Source organism: Lathyrus oleraceus, chromosome 6 (assembly GCF_024323335.1).
Source record: "Lathyrus oleraceus cultivar Zhongwan6 chromosome 6, CAAS_Psat_ZW6_1.0, whole genome shotgun sequence".
NCBI classification, from domain to species: Eukaryota; Viridiplantae; Streptophyta; class Magnoliopsida; order Fabales; family Fabaceae; genus Lathyrus; species Lathyrus oleraceus.
Window position 1 is genome coordinate 381,626,927 of NC_066584.1, and position 8,897 is coordinate 381,635,823.

Consider the following 8,897-nt stretch of genomic DNA (forward strand, 5'->3'; position numbering starts at 1 on the left):
GTAAGTCTGAATTTTGGATGAACAAAGTGAATTTTCTTGGTCATGTAATATCACAAGGAGGAGTGTCAGTGGATCCATCTAAAGTTGAACCAGTTATTAATTGGGAAAGACTGAAGAATGCTTTCGAAGTCAGAAGTTTCTTGGGTTTGGCAGGTTACTATCAAAGGTTTATAAAGGGGTTTTCCCAAACAGATTTACCAATGACAAAACTTACTCGAAAGGAAATTTCTTTTAAGTGGGATTTGAAGTATGAGCAGAGTTTCATGAGTTTGAAGGAGAAGCTAACGACTGCTCTTGTTTTAGTCATCCCCGACCCTAGTAAGTCTTATGAAGTATTTTGTGATGCCTCTAAGAAAGGATTAAGAGGGGTGTTAATGCAGAATGGCCAGGTTGTAGCTTATGCCTCTCGTTAGTTGAAGCCTCATGAAGAGAACTATCCGACCCATGATCTAGAACTAGCTGCTGTTGTTTTTGCATTGAAGGTGTGGCGACATTACTTGTATGGAGTGCGCTTTGAGATGTTTAGTGATCACAAGAGTTTGAAATACTTATTTGACCAGAAAGAGTTAAACATGAGACAGAGGAGATGGATGGAGTATTTGAAGGATTTTGATTTTGAGCTTAAGTACCACCAGGGGAAAGTGAATAAGGTTGCTAATGCCTTAAGTCAGAAAGAGATGCATAAAGCTGAGTTGATGATGTTAGAATACGCATTGTTGGAAAAGTTCAGAGATCTTAATCGTTGGATGCAGGATGGTGTGAGAATGGGAATTTTGAATGTTATTTCTAACCTAAGGGAAGAGATCCGACAAGGACAAATGATAGATGAGAAGTTGCAAGAGATGTCGACTCAACCAGGTCTCGCTCAGTCACCGAATGGAGTTATTCTGTTTAATCAAAGGATTTGTGTTCCGAATGATGGCGAGCTGAAAAGAAAAGTTTTAGAGGAAGCTCACAAAGGGGCGTTTACTATACATCCAGGTTCATCGAAGATGTATCAAGACTTGAAGAAGGACTATTGGTGGCCTGGAATGAAGAGGGATATTGCAGAGTATGTGTCGAAATGCATTGCATGCCAGCAGGTAAAGATCGAGCATCAGAAGCCAGATGGTTTACTTTGACCTTTAGAGATTCTAGTTTGGAAATGGGATAGTATTTCAATTGATTTTGCAGTGGGGTTACCTCGGACCCAAGGTGGTTATGATTCAATTTGGGTGATTGTGGATCGGTTAACTAAGTCCGCACACTTCTTGGCCGTGAAGACTACTTACAAGGCAATTCATCTTGCACGGTTGTTCATTTCAAAAATTGTTAGGTTGCATGGTGTTCCAACTAGCATTGTGTCCGATAGAGACCCAAAGTTTACTTCAAGATTTTAGAAGGCATTCCAGCAAGCTATGGGATCGAGATTATGTTTGAGTACTTCTAATCATCCTCAAACGGATGGTCAGACGTAACGGGTGATACAGACACTGAAAGATATGTTAAGAGCTTGTATACTTGAAAGTGGAGGGAATTGGAAGGAGCTTTTACCACTAATTGAATTCGCATATGACAATAGTTATCATGCAAGTATTGGGATGGCTCCTTATGAAGCCTTGTATGGACGAAAATGTAGGACACCTCTATGTTGGACGAAAGTTGGAGAAGAAAGGATCTTAGGACCAGAGATTATTCAACAGACTACCGAAAAGATAAGGATGGTCCGTGATAAGATGAATAAACCACAAGATCGGCAAAAGAGCTATGCGAATCACAGGAGAAGACCATTGGAATTTGATGAAGGTGGTCATGTATTTTTGAAGGTGACTCCAAGGTTGATACTGAATAAACCATTTAAGTCACGGAAGCTAAGTCCGATATACATAAGGCCATACCAGATTATAGTGAGGATTGGAGAAGTAGCCTACATATTAGCTTTACCACCTTCTTTATCAGAAAATTCGAGGACGGATTTTTATTTAAGGAGGGGAGGATGTAATACCCCGTATTTCCTTAAAGACCTAAATTCCTATTAATTGAGATCAAATGAGTTCCTATGTGATCTAAAAGTTATCAATTGGGATAAATAGAGTAAATAGTGAGTTCAGGTTGACTTAATTAATATCAATTGGGACTGACCTTTTATTAATTAGGACATTTTGGTAAGACTAATAATGGGTCAATAGCTTTGGTAGAACAAATATTATGGTTAGTGCCACTTAAGATATTTGTTTTCACCACTTACTAACCACACATTTCTCATGGCCACTTGCTTATGACCTTTGACTCACTCACCACCACATGTCTGTGTCTTATACCACCTACCACATGCTAAATGTTTTCTCAATGTATCAGACAAGTGAATAGAGAGAAACAAGAAGCTCAAGAGAAGAAGAGAAAACAAGGCTAGTGGAGAAGAAGAAGAAGAAGAAGAAATATTGGAACCAACACCGTCATCTTCATCCTCATCTCATCTCCAACAAATTTTCCTCTTCTATTTCTTGAGGTGGGTTCTAGTTAGAAACCCTAGGATTTCTAGAGATTAGAGTTGTAGAGTCATTGTTGAATCATGAAATTGCTCTTGTTGATTTCCATGAACATGTGCTTTGATGCGTTCTTATGATTGTTGTGATAACATGATTGTTTTGGTTGTGGGTAAATGATTGGTTGTGGTTATGACCTTGAAATCCTTGTGGTTATGAACTTGTTTTATATGTGTATATAAGCTTGTAGTGTGATGGGTTGGTTGGAAGAAGGAGTGGGTGTTTTGTTGGAAATGGTTTAATAGAGGAAACGGTGTTTTATGAAATGGAAAAGTGAAAATGTGTGAAGACCAATCAATTGGTCCCTGCAATCAAAGGTGGTTATGATTCAATTTGGGTGATTGTGGATCGGTTAACTAAGTCCGAACACTTCTTGGCCGTGAAGACTACTTACAAGGCAATTCATCTTGCACGGTTGTTCATTTCAAAAATTGTTAGGTTGCATGGTGTTCCAACTAGCATTGTGTCCGATAGAGACCCAAAGTTTACTTCAAGATTTTGGAAGGCATTCCAGCAAGCTATGGGATCGAGATTATGTTTGAGTACTTCTAATCATCCTCAAACGGATGGTCAGACGTAACGGGTGATACAGACACTGAAAGATATGTTAAGAGCTTGTATACTTGAAAGTGGAGGGAATTGGAAGGAGCTTTTACCACTAATTGAATTCGCATATGACAATAGTTATCATGCAAGTATTGGGATGGCTCCTTATGAAGCCTTGTATGGACGAAAATGTAGGACACCTCTATGTTGGACGAAAGTTGGAGAAGAAAGGATCTTAGGACCAGAGATTATTCAACAGTCTACCGAAAAGATAAGGATGGTCCGTGATAAGATGAATAAACCATAAGATCGGCAAAAGAGCTATGCGAATCACAGGAGAAGACCATTGGAATTTGATGAAGGTGATCATGTATTTTTGAAGGTGACTCCAAGGTTGAGACTGAATGGACCATTTAAGTCACGAAAGCTAAGTCCGATATACATAAGGCCATACCAGATTATAGTGAGGATTGGATAAGTAGCCTACATATTAGCTTTACCACCTTCTCTATCAGAAAATTCGAGGACGGATTTTTATTTAAGGAGGGGAGGATGTAATCCCCCGTATTTCCTTAAAGACCTAAATTCCTATTAATTGAGATCAAATGAGTTCCTATGTGATCTAAAAGTTATCAATTGGGATAAATAGAGTAAATAGTGAGTTCAGGTTGACTTAATTAATATCAATTGGGACTGACCTTTTATTAATTAGGACATTTTGGTAAGACTAATAATGGGTCAATAGCTTTGGTAGAACAAATATTATGGTTAGTGCCACTTAAGATATTTGTTTTCACCACTTACTAACCACACATTTCTCATGGCCACTTGCTTATGACCTTTGACTCACTCACCACCACATGTCTGTGTCTTATACCACCTACCACATGCTAAATGTTTTCTCAATGTATCAGACAAGTGAATAGAGAGAAACAAGAAACTCAAGAGAAGAAGAGAAAACAAGGCTAATGGAGAAGAAGAAGAAGAAGAAGAAATATTGGAACCAACACCGTCATCTTCATCCTCATCTCATCTCCAACAACTTTTCCTCTTCTATTTATTGAGGTGGGTTCTAGTTAGAAACCCTAGGATTTCTAGAGATTAGAGTTGTAGAGTCATTGTTGAATCATGAAAATCCATGCTATATATATATATATATATATATATATATATATATTATATATATATATATATATAATATATATATATATATATATATATATATATATTGCTCTTGTTGATTTCCATGAACATGTGCTTTGATGTGTTCTTATGATTGTTGTGATAACATGATTGCTTTGGTTGTGGGTAAATGATTGGTTGTGGTTATGACCTTGAAATCCTTGTGGTTATGAACTTGTTTTATATGTGTATATAAGCTTGTAGTGTGATGGGTTGGTTGGAAGAAGGAGTGGGTGTTTTGTTGGAAATGGTTTAATAGAGGAAATGGTGTTTTATGAAAGGGAAAAGTGAAAATGCGTGAAGACCAATCAATTGGTCCCTGCAATCAATCGATTGCACAACCATTTTGTTTTGCAGAAAATGGAATTTTAGCAGGACCAATCGACTGACAGTGAATTACAATCGATTGCACAAACTTTCTATTTTGGAACAGTGGAAATTTTAGTGAGCCAGTCGATTGACACTGAGGATCAATCGATTGATCCTGTGCAAACTTTGAAAAACAGAAATGTGAGAGGAACCAATTGATTAGGCCTCCCCAACCAATTGATTGACTTATGTTAAAAACTTCAAAATCCATTTCTTAAGTGTTTCTAAGAGCATTCTTCCAACCATTAATCATTTGTGATGCTATGCTTGTGTTGAATACATGCTAATAGTGAAAATTACATGATGAATCTAGTAAGCTAACCTAGGATTGGTATTAGGCCATGAGTTAGGTTTATAAACTAGATAACGTTGGATGACGGAATTCATTCGTACGACGCTTATGTGGAGGTCGTGGATGAATGGTTGTTATGATTGAGAATGAGATGCATTGTATGGAACATGCCATGTTATTGGTTATGTATTGTGGTGAATGAAGTCACTTGTGATCGATGGATCTTGTTATGATTTATAGAACTGATGGTTTGTGGAACCGATCATGTATTCAGATGCGTGTTTTCTGTGATGGTGTATATCTCTTTTTGGTATGCTTAGATGAGTAAGCATTGGGATGTGAGACCGATGATTCGAGCCTCAATTGGGTTTGAGTCCCAACCACGACAGACATGGGGGAAAGATGGACACCTAAGTGGGTTAGATTCCCATACTGTGAAAGAGACCCTAAGTGGGTTAGATTCCCATACGGGTGATGGTCGCTTGAACTGGGGATTAAGCCTCACAGAGGACCCGATATCCACCGTGAAAGTCGAATCATACGAGCATGCAAGAACCGAGCCTGGCTTAGACGTAAGTCTGTTCGGGAATTGATGTTTCGTGATCTGAATAATGATCGTGGTTGAGTTGTGAGAACTCAGGTGCATGTTGCCATACATTGCGAGTTAGTTTCCCCATCGCTTAAGTCTTCGTTCCCTTGCTGACTTGAGTTGATTATTGATTAGAAAACCCTGTAGAGCTGAGTGGACCCATAAGATAGGGAACCCACTGAGATTATTATCTCACCCCATGTTGTTGATTATTTTTCAAGTGGTTCTGAGCAGGCGAAGGGTAAGGGCAAGATAGAGTGATGTCTTGCTTACCTGATGACTGGATGGCTTTTCCGCTGTGTAGATATTTTGGGATCATTGATTAATGACCTAGCTCCTAGTAGTTTTATTTTGGGCACTTTTGTGTATATTTTGCGCCATGTTATGTTTCTTTTAGGCATGTATGTATATGTACATTGTGCTGCTAAGCGCTTATGTATTTCAGTACCAGTTTTACACTATGTATAATATGTATTCTAGACATATATTATATGTGGGTATTACATATTCACATTAGTAAACTTATCAAACCAAGTTCGTGGAGCTTGTTTCAGACCATATAGTGCGTTCTTCAACTTACAAACTTCGCCTTGACTATGAGAAACACCTTGTGGAGGTACCATATAAACTTCCTCTTGAAGATGACCATTTAGAAGTTCATTTTTAACATTCATTTGAGAAATATGTCATTACGAACAGGTGCAACTGCAATAAGAGTGCAAATAGTAGTCATGTTAGCAACAAGAGAAAAGTTTCTTTATAATCCATACCATATTGTTTATAGAATCCTTTAGAAACCAGGAATGCTTTATAGCGCTCAACTGACCCATCATACTTAGTTTTGATCTTGTATATCCAACGAGACCTAATAGCACATTTTCCAAGAGGAATATGTATTAATTCCCAAGTATTTGACAGTGTTTCCTTTAAGCAACTCCATTCTTTTGAGGAGTATTAGTACAAGATGTTTGATGAATTGTACCATCAAAATCAAGTAATTCAGAGAACATTTTAGAGGTATATTCACCACCTAAATCACATCGGAAGCACTTTATAACAACATTATGTTGAGTCTTAACCATAGCACGAAACATACAGTAAATGTCAAAAAAATTCATAATGATTTTTCATAAGATAAACCCAACCATAATGAGTATAGTCATCAATAAATGAAACGTAATATCTAGATTCACCCTTAGTAAGAAGTTGTGGTCGAACCCATACATCAGAGTGAACTAAGTTAAACAGTGCATATGAATTGGAAATAATTTTACTAAAAGGTAAAGCTGAAAATTTAGCAATTTTACAACCACAACAGTCTGAAATATCACTGGTTGATAACTTTCCTAAAGCTCTAGTAGAAGCCAAATACTTTAATCTAGAAGCAGAGACATGTCCAAGACGGTAATTCCATAAATAAAATCTAGAAGACAAAAAATGAGTATATTTTCCTCCTGGAAAATGTGCTATTAGGTCTCGTTGGATATACAAGATCAAAACCAGAGCCAATGGTAATTGGAGGAGCAACAACAATATTGGATGATGGACTCTTAAAAAATTTCTTACTTGCTTTCAACAATATGGGATATTGTAATTTGCAATGATGTTTCTCCTTGCAAAAGGCACATTCATCAATACCAACTCCAACACTACCATGAGGTTTTCTTTTGTGAAATGGAGCAGCAAGAATAGATTGAGGAGTGGAGAGAACTTATTTATCTGGAATCAAATTAGAGTGATACTTGAGTCTAATTTCTTCTACCAACAATTCATTGTGGAAGGAACATAACAAATAGGAAAAAACCCAGAGGCCAGAGGGACGCCCCTCTTAAGTAAGTTATCTCTAGTTGGGATATGATCCTAGAGAAGTTGTCAAGAGAAAAATATGACTTTAGATGGAGCCCAACTACAAAAATTGTTGGCACTACAAAAAAGACAGCTATTAACAACGTGATTTTCACGCCACAAAAATGAAAATCACGTCACAAACCTTAATTAGCGACATAACAAACCACGAGGCAGGAGCACTTGTGGAAACTTGTTTGCCACATGAAAATCACGCCACAAATTTGCCTTGTGATTTTCACGTTGCAACCTTTTGCCACGTGCTTTTCAAGTCACAAAATTCTGTTATATAACAAACCTGTACTATTTAGATTGACAGGTTTTGCCACGTGATTTTCACATCACAAAATTATAATTATATATTTTATTTTAAACTATAGATAGAAGAAAACAAGAGAAATGAGGGAGAGGAAAATGGGGAAGAGAAGAGAATTGGATTTACTGAAATGGGGACGATGCATATCTGATCACTAAATGCCTTTTTACCGTTGTGTTATTCACGATGCAAAATACTGTTGTGAGAAACACGTCACAACCAATAGATTCGTTGGACATTTTACGACGTGATTATCATGACACAAATGAAGTGTGGCAGTCACATTTGCTTTTCCCAACAACACTTTCGAAATTAATTTTTTAAATTTAAAATTTCAGCAACAACGTGATAATTACGACACTAAATATTTTTCAAATATTTCAAATTTCACCCCACGTGAAGCTGAAACAAAAAGTTGAAATTTCATATTTTTTTATATTTTAACTTTATGGTAGCGGCGTGATTTTCACGTCACTATACAGTTTTCTAAAATGTATCTCTTTCACCCACGTGAAAAGCTGAACACGAATTTTTTATTATTTTAAAATGTTTGTGACGCGATATTCACATGACAACTTCCTTTTATAGTGAAGTAAAATTCACATGGCTAATTCACGAGGCTGGAGCATTGTTTTCTTTCAGTGCGGAGGACAATGTCTACTCTACCAATCTGACGATCCGGGGGGAACACACGGATCAGAAGGTGAGAATAAGCAGAGGACACCGAGTAAATCCCTCCGCTTGAATCAAGCCATCTCCACACATCCCTCTCAACATAAGGTGTGAAATCACTAAATCGATTATTCGTTATTTATCTGATGGTTACTAGGGGATTTTGTCACCGTCGATAAATGTTACCAAAGAGCAATATACCGATGGACACATTGTGGTAGGTAGGTCCTCGGTCAGTGGTGGATCCAAAAATTTGATATTTTGGGAGAAAAAAATTGTATGCATTTTTTATATTATGAATTTTTATATAATAAATAATTATAATGATAAAAAATCTACAAAGATAAAAGCTTTGGTAAATTATAATTATCGCCTTTGAATTTTCATATTTTAAAAATATTTAATAATTGTTTCCTTTGTTACCCTACTAAATACGTGAGATACATTTTTCTAAATACATGAGATACATTTTTCTGGATTACCACAAGCATGAAAAAATCAAACTTAATCTCATAGATCACTATACTATTAGATATACAATATAATTTTGTATATTTTTTA